Here is a 16,490-nt window from a genome sequence, read left to right on the forward strand (position 1 = left end):
GTTGTGGGTGTTGGGGGAGCCACCCAGTAAGAGCTCCAGCCATAGTGGAGGCTGCCTCAGCAGGAGCTGGGACCACAGACGGAGCAGCTTTGCAAGAGGAGGAAGAAGCACAGAGGAGTCACTGCCAGACACACCTCTCAAAGAATGCCAAGAGGGAGGAGAAGGAATGCCCAGTCTTTTCCCTGTCTTGTACTCTCCCACCAGTGCTTTCCAGGAGCCAAATTTTCCCTGAAGCCATTGGGTACGTGATTGTAGCAAATGCAGTTTGTAGGAATCAACCTCTGGGATACAGAATAAAACTGAGGAAGTCAGGGATTGAATCTTAAAGTTTCTAGAGATTATTAAAAATGAAGACAGTAAAATATTTGTTTCTAAGTAATTTTAGTATTTTTTATGCTATTTTTGTAAGAAGTAAGTAAATTCTTATCTATGGGCTTTCTTACCTCCTTTTGCAGACCAAGAGGCTGCAATCCCAGTGAGCGTAGGCAAAGCAAAGGTTTCCATTGTGTGGGGTATCAGAAGGTATTATTGAGTCATTGCTTTAGTTTCTTACACACTGCAGTGATGGATTTTTTTAGACCTTCCATCTCACCTTTGCCAAAGTCCTTTGACCAGTGGCACAGAGGATAGTGATTAGGTTAAGGTTAGAGACTCACAATAGAACATACTGAAACTAATTGTTGGTTTATCCTACAAAATGGTTACACCCCTACTTACCCCAGTGCATGCCATGTGCACATGTATGTGCACACACACACACACACCTTCTATTAACTAGTCAAACATAATTATCTAATAAACCAGGAAACTGAAGCCGAGAGAGACCCACTGACCAAGTGGCTTACCCTTAGATAATTAGTGCAATAGGTAGGATTAGACAATCTTCTTCACCCAGTTCATACACAGAAACCACAAGATTGATTGACTAGGACAAGGGGTTGGGAATACTTGCCTTAACCTGCTTTGTAGCCAATCTACATAGAGCAGAGGAACAATTTTATTTTATTTGAAAAGTTAGCCTTATAATTATTACCTAAGAAAATGAGAGGAGCAATTAAATAGAAATATGGACTAGATCCAAATAAGGCAAATAATAAAAGCATTTTACTGGCTTACCTGTTGGTTCAACTTTGATATTATTACAAGGTTTACTTTTCTTAGACCAGAATGATTTCTCAGCCCTCACAGGACCTCAAATCTTAACTTTCTTATCTCCTCTTACCTGCCTTCGGACTTTTCTCTGTAACTCTTTACACACACATGTGCACACACATGCACACACATGATTTATCTTTGAGATTGAGCTCTGTGACTCCTTCCGCTACCTGCTCTGAACCTGAACCTGAAGGGTATTAAATCAGTCCCTTAGCTTCAAATGGAAAATGGATTTTCTGCCCACAGCTTCAACCTGTCAGCTACTCACGGACGGTGAGGAAATATGCAAAAATCTTATATAATTCATTACTTTACTAGACTTAAAAAAAAAAGTCAAACCATGTGTTCCTCTGGATGGTTAACACCATCTCCAGCATAAAGGAGGAGCTGATGCTGGGATGGTGTGCACATCTGTGTGTGGCGCAGTGTCAGCAGGTAGCTCTGGAGGGCAGTGCTGAGAACATTTATGAAGGGCCTTACCTTGCTTCCACTAGGGGTTTAGCAATGCCTGCTGAGGGAGAAGGGAGGCTGACTGGTGCATGTACCATGTAGTTATCATTGTGGATCAAGAACCTTCTAGTAGCCTCAAGAAAAAAAGGAAGACTCCAACATTTTAACCTCTGTGAAACTGGAGGTTGCAATTGGGGCTCCCAGGTTGCAGGTTCCAAATCTCCACCAGTCACTGTGGTCACCCAGTTCAACTGGGCCGTCTAGGTAGTGATCTTGAAACTGGAGTTAGAAACCAAGATAGGGCCCCTTTCGCTGAAGCAGAGATTCCTAGCCCGTGGTCTTGGGAGTCTGTGGGTGGACTTGAGGGAACCTCAAGCTCCTCGGGTTATGCACAACACAGTTTTGTGTGTAGAGGTGTGCTTATTCTTTCTTCTCATTTTTCAGGGTTCCTGGGCTAACCAGCCCTCCTCCAGCTCTCTGTCTCTCTACCTCCACTCCAAGCAAAGCCCAAGGAAACTTTCATCTCTCTTTGTATTTTTCCTTATTCCCCATCCCTTTAGCACTTATGCTCAAGGATTGCTCTGTTGTCTATTGTCCCGGCTGTTGTCTGTTGCCTTGATGGCTGGCGAACAGTCTACATCTTTCCTGACATACATTTATCTCACTTGGATTAGAATGGTGTTTGCTCTTCAAGGCTGTTCCTCATCTCCTACAGACTTCTGATCCTCTGATTAGCTCCTCAGTGCTGGTTGCCAGATGGGGAGAGGACGCTCAGTGTCTCTGATGGAGTCCTTCCTGTAGGTCTGTGCAAGGAACAGTGGGGGCCGGAGGGCCTTGGGTGCAGGAAAGGAAGTGGCTCCTCAAAGCACATGGGGCCTTGACTCTTGGGTTCCTTGTATCCTGATTGGAGCTCCCAATGAGGCTGCTCCTACATCACACCAGGCACAGCTCTCCTTGGGCAGATACTCGCACATTACATGGTTTGTTCTCTCACTTTTTGCAGGTCCTTGCTTGTTGTCACCTTATCAAAGAGACCTTCCCTGCCACCTTACCTAAATGGCACACCCTCATCACTCTCCAGCCCCTTTACCTTTGTTATATTGCAGAGCATTTATCTCCACCCTACATTTTACTTGTGTACAGATGTTTCTGTTTCTTATTATGCCCACCCTCCAACTGGAAGGTAAAGCCCATGAGGCCAGACCCTTGTCTGGGTTAGCGCAGGACTGAGACATAGTGAGCTGTCAGTAAATCTTTTCCTGAATGAAGGAGTGAGTTAGTGAGTGGATGAACAAACGTGTGGATAAAACTCTAATTCCACTCTGGACGGAGTGAACTGGGTCCTCATAATGCTTCCCATGTGTTCCTTGTTTTCTGTGTACCAGGCTCTTTCTAGACGAAATATGTAAGCATTTTATCCTTCGTCCTCAAAACAGCTCATTTTCTTGTTTAAAAAGTGAGCCGGTGAATGGTTAAGAATTTTACCCAAGGTCATGTACCTGGTGACTGGTGTAGGTGGAATGGAAGCCCAAGAGTGTCTGAGTTTGCACTCCTTGTTTTTTATTATACTCCGGTCCTCACTCCACTGTAGTTCATCTTTATATGGCAACATGTAGGTAGTTCTTGGCCCTACCAGGCCCCGATGCCTCGCAGAGTGACTGCAGACATCTGTGACCTGGCCTGGCGCTGATGTCCCCTCCTCTATGCCTTCCTCTCCAGATGTCGAGAACGTTTTGCAGTCTGGGAGAGGGTGGAACTCTTGGCTGCTGCTAGTTCTGACATTTCTGTAAGCCAGTTCAGATATGTGGTTCTTGTACATCAGGCCATAAACTATTTTGTTTGGGGGAGCGGGGAAGGAAACATTAGCAATTAGTTCTTACCTGATAAAAGTAAAACAAATAGACCTTGGCCCTGGTGTGGGTCCTGCTGCTTTTCAAAGCACACAAACAGAGTTCTCCAAGCCTCACAAGTTCTTTCTTGTGAGCTTGTTGAATAACAGCAATTATTCTAGGTCATAAATGAGTTTACATTCTGCAGCCCAAGGAGCATTCCTGTGCCGATTAGACCTCATATCTCCTGTATAGAACCACTTAGAGGGATCCCTGGGTGGCGCAGCGGTTTGGCGCCTGCCTTTGGCCCAGGGCGAGATCCTAGAGATCCGGGATCAAATCCCACATCAGGCTCCCGGTGCATGGAGCCTGCTTCTCCCTCCCCTCTGCCTGTGTCTCTGCCTCTCTCTCTCTCACTGTGTGCCTATCATGAATAAATAAAAATTAAAAAAAAAAAAAAAAAAAGAACCACTTAGATTGTTTCTGTTGTTTGCTCGTCTCTGTGGATGTCCCTCTGTAAGGACGCGGAGTTTGTGCTGGTCCCGTGTTCCCACCAGCTTGCAGAAAGGTATAGGTACTCCATTTTCATTCAGAAAACAGGCCAGACCCTTCATTAGGAACTAGCAATTCAGAGGTAATTAAGACAGAGCCCCTGTCCTCAGCCTGCTCAAGTCTGGAGGCAAGCAGATCAGTGGCTAAGATGTCACGTGTCATATGGTGTCTTAGAGGAGTGCTTCCCTGAAGTGTTTCTGAGACCCCTCCGAAATGACAGTGAGAGCACATGAGGTCAGTGAGGTGGGGGAGGGTGCTGCAAGCCAAGAAACCAGCACAGGCTTATATAGCAATCCAGGCAGAAGAACCAAAACGAGATTGGCCGACTATCTTATAAAGTCTGATGGAATTGTTAGCACAGATGGGGGCAGTGGCAACTGTTGTACGTCTTAGTAAGAGTGTCCCTTGATTGAACTAATACAGGCAGTAAGGTAAGGGAAGTTCTGATTCTTAACCGGCTCACTTTTTAAACAAGAAAATTAGCTGTTTTGTGGACGAAGGATAAAATGCTTACATATTTCGTCTAGAAAGAGCCTGGTACACAGAAAACAAGGAACACATGGGAAGCATTATGAGGACCCAGTTCACTCCGTCCAGAGTGGAATTAGAGTTTTATCCACACGTTTGTTCATCCACTCACTAACTCACTCCTTCATTCAGGAAAAGATTTACTGACAGCTCACTATGTCTCAGTCCTGCGCTAACCCAGACAAGGGTCTGGCCTCATGGGCTTTACCTTCCAGTTGGAGGGTGGGCACAATAAGAAACAGAAACATCTGTACACAAGTAAAATGTAGGGTGGAGATAAATGCTCTGCAATATAACAAAGGTAAAGGGGCTGGAGAGTGATGAGGGTGTGCCATTTAGGTAAGGTGGCAGGGAAGGTCTCTTTGATAAGGTGACAACAAGGTTGAGGAGATGAGGGAGAAGGGTTTGATAGTTGTGGAAAGTCTTGCATTTGGGAAATGCTATCTTAGGGTCTTCACAGAGGAGCATCAGCACAGCTACATTGCGCATGTTGAAGGGGGAGTAAGCTCAGGATGTTTCTCCCTTGGCTGCTTTAACACAATCTTGGCTTCATAAAGTCTTGCTGTGAAGTTTTGTTGGGGAGATATTCAAATATGTGTGTGTCTGTACTTTTTTTTTATAATGAGCGGTAGCATGCATACCTTGTTTTTAGTTAATCCTGTTTTTCTGTTGTTGAATCAGGTGGATTCTAGAGATCCAAGAATAGGTAAGAGAGGGATAAAAATCTTACCTGTGTGTTGTCATTCATCCAAGTGGGTGTATGCCATTTGTACATCAGTCTTCCCAGATTGTTGATAAGGACAGATGGAGGGGAGTTTGCAAAAATAGCAAGCAAATAGGATATTGTAATGAAATGACATTTCTTTGTAATGAGTTGAAGTACATGAATTCAGAGGCTTTGAATAACCATTGAGGGTTTAGCAGCACTGTTGTGGGGTGATATCTGTACTTCAGGGAGGTGATTCCAGGCCAGCATGGAGGATGGCAGAAGGGAGGGAGAGACCAGTAGTGAGAAGACCATTCGTAGCCAGGTGAATGATGGAGTGCAGCCAGAGGAGTGCATTATAAAGGGGCGATGCAAAGTTATCCCAGGAACAAGAGACAAATTCTAGAACTGATAGAGCCTCCGTGATGACTGGCTGTGAGGATAAAGGAGAAGAAAAGGATCACAGATAAAAAGTGTGGCCTTGCTAAGTAAATGGGTGCCTTGCTCCAAGGTAGGGGTGTCAAGAGGAGCGACTGTGGCCAGAAAGTACAAATGGTTGACCCTTTGTCTCTTTGTTCTCCTTCAAGGAGGGAAGGAAAGTTAGAAGAGGTTCAACAACTAAGATTAACTGAATGGAATGTGAGCCAGAAGCTACAATAGATAAATTGAAGCACGTTCACATACAATTTCTCTTTTCCAAACAGAAATAAGATTTACTTTGCCACTTTACAGATGCAGAGGTTCCAAAATAAAGAACTCAGTGGTTTTTTGCATTTTCACAGTGGGTGGTATGGATTGTAATGTAATGACACTAATTCCACAGGCACATCCAAATAAGCCTCATTACTTTATAGTCACATCCAATGAACCATTATTGATAGAAATGGGTAGGAAATATTAGAAAGGGAGACAGAACATGAAGACTCCTAACTCTGGGAAATGAACTAGGGGTGGTAGAAGGGGAGGAGGGTGGGGGGTAGGGGTGAATGGGTGACGGGCACTGAGGGGGACACTTGACGGGATAAGCACTGGGTGTTGTTCTGTATGTTGGCAAATTGAACACCAATAAAAAATAAATTTATTATTAAAAAGAAAGAAAAAAAAAAGAAATTTGCAGTTAATTGTGAAACCAACTATTTGCTCTTCGTTCCTTCTCTGTCTTCAGCTTCGATTTGCAGTAATCTGGCCCTGTAGCAGGATGTGTCAGTTTTGTTGTTGATATTAATCTTGTAGTTTTCCATGGTAATTAGCAGGTAATTATAGTTCATCTTTGGTTATTAGCATGGGATTATTGGATTTTCATCTGTGCCCTCATACAAATCTATTTCGTTAGAGCCTATTTTTAAAATACCAGTTTTATGTTAAGGTAAAGCTTTTCTTGAAAATTTTAGTTCCAACAAACTGGAAACATTTTTTTTTAAAGATTTTATTTATTTGTTCATGAGAGACACAGAGAGAGGCAGAGACAAAGGCAGAGGGAGAAGCAGGTTTCCTGAGAAGGAACCTGATGTGGGACTTGATCCCATGACCCCGGGATTATGACCTGAGCCAAAGGCAGATGCTCAACCACTGAGCCACCTAGGGGTCCCTCTTCAGAGGTGCTTTTAATGAGATTGCAGGTAACCTGATAGTCTCATGTTTTTAGCATTATTTGATTGGCTTAAAAATTACAAAAAAACAAAACAAAACTTGGAGATACATCCTGACAGTTTCATGAGGCTCATCTATGTACTGAACAAAATACAGAGCTGGTATTGTTAGCTATCCATGAGCACTTATTAGAAGCCTCTCTCTTGCTACACTTTTCAACAGAAACAAATTTATGTCTTTGCAATATCCCCAAGTGAGAAATTGTGCAAATCTAAAGTTTTCCTTCTCTGTTTACACAACCTAAAACTTGCCAAGAGAAAGTTTTTACCAAAATTAAATTAAGCTCTTTGAGGTTGGATAAACCAAAATAAGGTGAAGCTAATGTGAAGAAAAGTCTTTGAACAGGTTCCAGGAATGCAGAGCCACCACTAGTTTTTCTGCTTTTGAAAAGACTAGCATTGAAATGAAGGAGCGCTAAATAAATGAGCGACTCGTCATTGTTTGGTGATCCTCTGAGGTATGTCTTGGTATTACCTCCATTTCACAGATAGGGAAACCAGCTTAGAGCAATTAGGCGGCTTTACTTAGGTGGCTGCTGATCATGTTGAACCCTAACCCACAGTTCCCAGATGCTGTGGTCCACATCACAAGGGAAAACAGTAACAGAAGAAGGCACCTGGATGGCTCAGTGGTTGAGTGTCTGCCTTTGGCTCAGGGTGGGACTCCGGGGTCCTGGGATCGAGTCCCACATCGGGCTCCCTGCATGGAGCCTGCTTCTCCCTCTGCCTGTGTCTCTGCCTCTCTCTCTCTCTCTCTCTCTCTCTCTCTGTGCCACTCATGAATAAATAAATAAAATTCTTTAAAAAAAGAAAAAGAAAACAGTAACAGAAGCATCAGCTTCCCTCCTTTGAAGGGCAAATTTGGCTTCTTAAAAAAATATATTTAAGAGAATTGGAATTTTAATTTCAAAATGATATCTAAATCCTCTAATAATTGGTGGGAAATAAGTAAACAGGAATAGAAGCGTGAGTAATTCAAGTAGCAGTTAAAGCAGAAATCACTTGTATAATGAACTAGAATAGCTCATGTGGTTCCCCCACCCTGTGCCCATCACACATGTCACACACTCATCTTCCTATATCTGGTAACCAGTTTGGTGTGTATGATTGGGCAGCCAGGGGCAGCTTGGGAAGTTGCAAAGGGAGATTAATCTACAAGAAATGGCAAGTGTTGATGAGGATGTAAAGAAAAAGGAACCCTCGTGCACTGTGGGTAGGAATGCAAACTGGTGCAGCCCTTGTGGAGAACAGTATGGAAGTGCCTCAGAAAATTAAAATTGAACTATTCTCTGAGCCAGCAATCGCACCACGGAGTATTTACCCAAAGATAGATGAATGGCTAAAGAAGGTGTGTGTGTGTGTGTGTGTGTGTGTGTGTGTACGTGCACAATGGAGTATTATTTAGCCATAAAAATAATGAAATCTTCCTATTTGCAGCAACATGGATGGATCTAGAGAGTGTAATTTTAAGCAAAATAAGGCAGTGAAAGAAAGATAAATATATGATTTCACTCATATGTGGAATTTAAGAAACAAAACAGAGGAAAAAAGTGAGAAATCAAAAAACAGACTCTTACCTATAGTGAACAAACAGATGGTTCCCAGAGGGGAAGTGGGGGCGGGGGGGGATGGATGAAATAGGTGAGGGAGATTAAAAGTATCGTTATCTTGGTGCGCACTGAGTAATATATGGAATTATTGAATCACTATATTTTACACTTGGAAGTCATACAACACTGTGTGTTAACTACATTGGAATTAAAACTTTTTTAAAATGGAGGTTAATCTTAGGGGAAGTTGAGCAGCTGAACGGGTTGGGTTTGTGGTTCAGATTTATTGGAAGATAATCCATGTGAGGATTTACAGTTTTTGTAATATGTCTGTGTCCTGCACCGTTACCAAGAAGTCATTTCTTTTATTTGAATGTTTTCAGTCCGAAACTCAGAGTACAATTCTTTGTATTTGAAACTGATTTCTGACATTGAAGGCTGGCAGGCACTAGAATGGGTCTTTGAAAGAGACTGGAATATCTTCTCGTAGAATGGCAGTTCTCAGGTCTCTTTCTAGTGATAAAGTACCATCATCTAAGAGTTCAGTTTTCTTTTATAAGTCAGAGTTGGCTTAACTGAGAAGTTACAGTGTCTGGAAATATCATCTGGGGTGGAAAAACTTTGGGGACTGTGGTGCTGGAGGGTAGGAGCCCCATCTGTAGGTCTGAGATGATTATGGTGGATTGGCCACTGTGGGCAGTAACTTGTAATCCTGTGTGCCTATAACTTCTTGCCCCCACCCCTACCTCTAAGAGTGTTAGTATATTAAGTAAGAAGATGAAGAATGAGAAACTAAAATTAAACATGAGTAGTTCATGCAGTATACAAGAGTAAATTATTTACCCAAGCGCTTATCCATACCTTCATTCATTCAGCACACTATCAGAAAGTACCAGGCATGATTTCTCAAGAGACAAAATAATTTGAGTTAAAAATAGACTGAAGTTAAATCTCACTGAATAACATAGACTAATGAGAAGTGCCTCATTTTAAGCCCATCCAAGCTTATTTAAATTCAGTCAGAATTCATAATGCATATATAGATCCTATAAAAGCATATGTGTTTGTGTGTTTACAGATAGGATATGACTTATTCTCAGTTTGAAATCAAGTTTACAAATCAAGACCAGCATTCCTTTAAAAAAGAGTAAAAAATACTAGCATACATGGGCTATAGTCATAGGCTACAGTGAAAATGCTTTCCTACTGTAAGTTTATTGCCATTACAGTTGAAAGCTAGTACATTGGTTTATAAATTCCTTTGCTAGAAACAGAAGGGTGAGTCAGACACAAATAAAATACTGTTTTAGCTCAAGAAAGATTCCCTCTTAGATGATGTCTATGAAGGTAATATAAGCAACTATGAAGAGTAAACAGTATATAGTATTTAATTCTAGTTTTAATACTAGAGTCACACTATATCCATCACATTCTGAGTCACAAAATTATATCTTCATAACTTTAGCCATTATTGTTCTAGATTATGTGTGAAAAGGTGCTCATTTGAAAGGTTGTATGTCACAAAAATCAAAGGGTTCCGGCTTTGTCTGTAGACAGAACTTCTTAGGTTCCAACCCCAGGTTAGCAGCTTAAAAACTAAGTGGTTGTCAGTGAGGGGAGGTGCTTAACACATTTGCCTATTTCCTATTCTACTCAGTAAGGATAATTTAAAAAGCTACTGATCAGAATTGTGTGAGGTAATGTTTGTGAAATATGTATATTTAGCACACACTTGGCTCTCAAAAACTGGTAGCTAATCCTATTGTTTGCTCAGGGGCTGGAACCAAATGATGAAAATACATTTAGAGCCTCTAAAAATCAGCTCAAGTGTCAACACACTTAAGGAAACCCAGGTTACCTCTGACTAGGGGAAAGCACGATAAAGAATATAATAGACTCATTAGAGTTCTTAGGAGTCATCCAGGCTTCAAGAAGCTGCTTCTTTGATTTTGAAAAACAAAAAAATCTCAAAACCTACTTGGACTAGGGTTTATTTATTCTACCTATTTTAAGTCAGAATAAATACTTGTAGAATGACCCTCGAGTGCTTCCTGAATTTGAGCTCATTCTATTTGGTCTTTGCAGGCATAGGGAAGCAGATGTTTGAGGACAAGTGGGTTGGGGGAAGTAGGGACCAGGATTGTTCCCCTCACCCACTAAAGGACTAGCAAGGTCTGTTCTTTAGGTATTGTCTCTCTCTTTTTTAAAGGTTTATTATTTTAGAGAGAGTGTGTGTAAGCACAGGGAGGGGCAAAGGGAAAGGGAGAGAGAAACCCCAGCAGACTCCTTGCTAAGCTCGGAGCTCAACATGGGGCTCGATCCCACGACACCATGATCACAACCCTGAGCTGAAACAGAGTCAGACGTTTCGACTGACTGCACCACCCAGGGGCTCCATATATTGTCTCTGTTTTGTAGATAAGAAAATACAGGCTCAGAGAGCTTCCATAACTCACTCAAGGTCACAGGGCTTGTTGAGAGGAGAATAGAAATTAAGTTCTGGTCTGTGTGTCTCCACCCCCAGTGTCCTTTCTTCCTATGCTTTGGGTACCACCCTATAAATTGATCCCTTGTATGTCCCACCCTATAAATTGATCCCTTGTATGTCCCAACCCCAAATATAAACTTCCTCAAATCTTTGGTTTCTTTCTTTTCTTTCTTTTTTCCTTTTCTTTCTTCTTTCTTTCTTTCTTTCTTTCTTTCTTTCTTTCTTTCTTTCTTTCTTTCTTTCTTTCTTTCTTTCTTTCTTTCTTTTCTTTCTTTCTTTCTTTTCTTTCTTTCTTTCCCAAAACAACATCTTCTTAGGCTGTGGTGTAACTTACTGAATTGGCAATCGTGCCCTGAGCCATTTTCAGCATTCCAGGCTCATTATTTCACTAGTCCAGACAGAATCTATACATTTCGGAAGAGCAACAATTTTTATATTAATTATACCATTCCTTTTAATCTCCAACAATATATACAAAAAATAATTAAAAGGGATAGTTGTAATTTACCAAGCACGTGAAGCTTAATTAAGGTGAAGGAATTAAGAGTTCCTTTGACGGCATTCCAGAATCACACTTACATACACAGTTTGAAGAAAATTCAACCTACAAAAGTCTGAGTCAAAAAACCTATTAACAGACCACCGATTATATACACAAAATAAAAGAATAAGACAGCAGAAGGATTCACCATCATATTTTCCATAACAATTAAAATAAAATTGAATCTCATAATTTCTCTGCAGAATGTAACTTGCCAAAAACATACATGAAAAGCACTGCTTATTCACCCACGCACAGCGGCCCTTCAGTGAGACATTGTAGTTTGTCACCTTTCTTCCTCAAACCTCTTGTTTTCTCAGAAGGACTAACTTTGGAACTTGTCTTTCAATCTTCCTGGTACCCCTCAGGATATAGAGATGCTTTCCTTGTACCCAATCCTGCCCTGCTTTGTCAAGGAATTTACGATGGGCCCAAAATGTATAGTCTCTGCCTCATGGAACTTCCTCAAGTGTTTCTCTACCAGCTAGTTACCATGTAGGATGTGCTATGTTTTTTCTCTACAAGATATTAATATCTGGTGACAATTTAGTATTTAATTTGTGAGATAAATATAGGCAATGATTAATAGTATGATTTTTAGCATCAGACAGACCCAGATTCAAGTCCCAAGTTGGCCAGCCATCTGATTTTCTACAAGCCACTTAACTTCTCTGTGGGTGGAGGATGCTAACACCTACCTCACAGGTTGTGAGGATTAGATGGGGTAATGTTGATAAAAGACTACACAGGCTTGGCACTCGGCAAGCTCTTGGTTTATGGCACTTATTATTATCCAAAGAACATTTGCATTTTAATGTCACGAGATGACAGTATCCTTACCAAAGGAATGGATGTTTCAGGATGGGACTCCCAGGCAAGAGAGCAAGCAGACATTTTGGAGCAGGTGGTACTCCGAGCTCACCATATAGGTAACTGCCTGGTTTTCCTATATGTGTAGTTTGTGTCCACCCGAGGGGAAATCTTTGAAGAAAAAGAACAATCTATTACACGGATTTCATCGATAATCAATAGAGAACTTTAGTGACAGATGTCTCTTTCTCTAAGAATGTATGTGGGCTGAATCAGATACACCCATAGTTTCAGTCATTTCACTCTGCCATAGAACAGTGCTACTCAAAGTGTAGACCCCAGACCAGCAGCATTAGCCCCATCTGGGAGGTCATTAGAATGGCACATTCTTTGCCACATCCCAGACCTACTGAATCATAATTTCTGGTAGTGAGCCCAGACATCTACATTTTACCAAAGCCCTCTAAGTGGTTCTGATGCACCCCAGGATTTGAGAAGCACTGTTATAGAACATCCACACAAGCCTATAAGCTTTGGAATCCAGAAATACTCATTCTCCATCTCTGGGGATTGTCCTAACAGGCCCTAGAGAATATATATGGCTTTGCATTCCCATCCACTTCACTCTGACATTCCAAGACACACACACTGCTAGAGAGGACCCTGAAAAGTTTGACTCTCACCAGCTACATGACATTAACAATGAAATAAACTTCATTCCTATTTCATTAGATAGACTCTCACTTCTTCTTTCATGGTTCCGTTCTTTTTGACGCTTCAGGTCAGTTGTATACTTTATGGTTGTTCTTTTGTGTGTAAAGTATTAAGATTAATAAGAACTACCTTTAAAACTCAGATTAAAAAAATAATAAAATAAAACTCAGATTAGGGACACCTGGGTGGCTCACTGGTTGAGCTTCTGCCTTTGACTCAAGTCGTGATCCTGGGGTGCTGTAGGGAGCCTACTTCTCCCTCTATGTCTCTGCCTCTTTCTCTGTTTCTCTCACGAATAAATAAATAAAATCTTAAGAAAAATTAAGAAATAAAACTCAGATTAAATTGGCATATATTTTTTTAGAAACCTATTTCAGCTAATTATAATTTTGTTCCATCATGCTGGTTTTTGGAAACATCTAAGCCATTTTCCCACTTATATCCTCATTCTCACTAAGTAGATGTTAGTATTCTATAGATATTTACACACCAGGGTAAAATACATGTAGCTTTTATGTTGCCTTGTCATCTTTTAGGGAAAAAAAAGTCCGTTCAAAATGTAATATGTTCACAATTAAGTGCTTTATAATTTTTTTTGAGGGGGGTGATTACTTTTTAACTATGATGGCTATCATACAGGAATAAGCCGTGCACTCAAATCACCTGACTTCTGGTCATAGGAGGGAATCCCAGGTGCAGGAGGTTGAATGGTGACTTTCAGAATGATTTGTCCATGTCCTAACTCCCAGAATCTAGAAATAGGACCTTATTTGGGAAAAAGGTTTTTACAGAGGTAATTAAGGTTCTCTAGATGAAATCATCCTGGCTTAGAGTGAACCCTAAATCCGATGACAAATCCTGAGAAGAGAAGAGAAGAGAAGAGAAGAGAAGAGGGGAACAGACACAGAGACACAGAAGAGAACATGATGTGAAGACGGAGGCAGAGATTAGAGGGATAGGTCTGTAGGTCAAGGGACACTAAGGATTGCCAGCAACTGCCAGAAGCTAGGAGTGAGGCATGGAGCCTCTTAACTCTTAGGGTCTCCAGAACGAACCAACACTGCCAACACCTTGATTTGGAATGTCTGGCCTCCAGAACTGTGAGAGAATACAATTCTGCTGTTTTAAACTACCAAGTACGTAGTATTTTGTTATGACAGCCCTAGGAAACTAAGCTTATTACACCAGCTCAACACCGTGCCTTTTACTAGTTGAGCAGCTATCAACATTTATAAAATTTGGGTTTGAGAAACTTTCTTGAGTAAAGAAGGAAGGCTTAACAATAGGCAGCTGAGTTTCTGTTTCTATACCGTGAGTCATAAGCCTTTAAGCAAACAACATTAACACAGTTTTCAGAAATGGGAGATGTATCTATCGGCATTTTATTCATTAGACAAAAAAGTACGTGGACAAAACAACATCAATATTCATAAGCTGTTTGGTCTTAGAAAATTTTCATAGTCACAAATGATAGAGCTATTTTACCATCTGTAGGAATGTGTTAGAGACTAAAGATGAGCAGATACTTCTTGTATTGCATAAGGTTAAGGAAGAAGGCGTGGGGCACCTGAGTGGCTTAGTCAGTCAAGTGTCTACCTTCCCCTCAGGTCATGATCCCCAGGTCATGGGATCTAGCCCCATGTCAGGCTCTCTGCTCAGCAGGGAGCCTGTTTCTCCCTCTCCCTGTATTTCTGCTCCCTGTGCCCCCACCCCAATGCTTGTACTCTCCTCTTAAAAAAATCTTAAAAACAAAAACAAAAAACAACAACAACAACAAAAAAGAAAAGTAAAAGGGGTGACATCAATCTCTTAGTTATATTTTTGGTTTAGAATGCTCATGGATACATTCATTGACTTAACTCATTTATTTTAACAAATGTATGAAGTGCATTTTTTCTGTATGATGTTAAGCACTGAATAAACAGCAGTATTTAAGAGCAAATAGCTAATGGGAAATGGCTGGTGATAAGTAAGTAAACAAATAAATAAAATTTTGGCACATGGTATAAAGGAAATAAACAGGAATGCTTGGGTGGCTCAGTGGTTGAGCTTCTGCCTTCGACTCAGGTCGTGATCCTGGTCCTGGGATTGAGTCCCATATCCGGCTCCCTGCAGGGAGCCTGCTTCTCTCTCTGCCTGTGTCTCTGCCTCTTTCTCTGTGTCTCTCATGAATAAATAAATAAAATTTAAAAAAAATAAATAAAGGAAATAAACAAGGTAGTATAACCACCCAGTAAAAAGTAGCCTTACCAACCTTTTTGTTTTTTGTTATTGGCACAAAAAAGCTTATTAAACATAATTGTGTTGTTCATTTATTATTTGTCTACTTATTTGTCTTCTATCTCCTACTGGAGTATAAAAGCCGCATGATCAGGGACCTACTCTTGTTTTCTGCTGTTTCCTCAGCGTAGGGACACTGCCTGGCAATAGGGAACACACAGTACATATTTGTTCAATACATTTGTTGATGAAGTGAATATGATAGAAACGACAGAGGCCCTGTGCCAGATTAGGGAACCCAGAAAGCATTGCATTTGTATTTGTATTTGTATTTGTATTTGTATTTGTATTTGTATTTGTAATGCATTTGTTTTTAAAATCCTTGGTCAAAGTGTTTGACCAAACCACTTTGGTTTGTCTTTATTTCTAAATATGACATTGTTTATTTAAATTTACAATTGAACTAAAGCTGTCTTAAAATGCTTATTAAAAACTAATTAGAGGGGGATCCCTGGGTGGCTCAGTGGTTTGGCGCCTGCCTTTGGCCCAGGGTGCGATCCTGGAGTCCCAGGATCCTGTCCTGCGTGGGGCTCCCAGCATGGAGCCTGCTTCTCCCTCCTCCTGTGTCTCTGCCTCTCTCTTTCTCTCTATATATCTATCATGAATAAATAAATAAATGAATCTTTAAAAAAAAACTAATTAAAAAGCTGTTAAAATCCTTACTAAAAACTTCAAAAAAAATTATAAGACTGTCTTTTAAAACAAATTGATATAAAGAATTAGGGAAACTCCCTTTCTTTAAATTCCATGATCTACTTCTCCCTTCAGAATTTTAAGAGATTGGCTGGCCTGATCAAAAAAAAAAAAAAAAAAACACAGGTTTGCATTTAAAATCATCCCAAATTGGGGCAGCCGGGGTGGCTCAGCAGTTTAGCACTGCCTTCAGCCCAGGGCCTGATCCTGGAGACCTGGGATCGAGTCCCACATCGGGCTCCCTGTGTGGAGCCTACTTCTCCCTCTGCCTGTGTCTCTGCCTCTCTCTCTCTCTGTGTCTCTCATGAATAAATAAATAAAATCTTAAAAAAAAAAATCATCCCAAATAAAGCCATAAATTTTTACTCTAAATTTGTAGGATGTAAAATTATTTTCCTTTGCTCTCTATTTTATCTCTTAGCTTTAGATATTTACTTTAAAATCAATAAGAAAATTTGAATACCCTATGAATAAAATGAGCAAAGGATATAACAAGAAGCTATTATGATAAGTGAGTAAATTTCAAAAACAAAGAATATAAAAAC

General features: G+C 40.7%; 1 protein-coding gene across 5 annotated transcripts in view; it reads left to right on the top strand.

Annotated features, from left to right (window-relative positions):
- Nucleotides 1-16,490, top strand: part of GRHL2 (grainyhead like transcription factor 2) — a 157,959-nt gene that overhangs the window by 77,867 nt on the left and 63,602 nt on the right. The window lies entirely within an intron of this gene.

Source organism: Canis lupus, chromosome 13 (genome assembly GCF_011100685.1).
Source record: "Canis lupus familiaris isolate Mischka breed German Shepherd chromosome 13, alternate assembly UU_Cfam_GSD_1.0, whole genome shotgun sequence".
Lineage (NCBI taxonomy): Eukaryota > Metazoa > Chordata > Mammalia > Carnivora > Canidae > Canis > Canis lupus.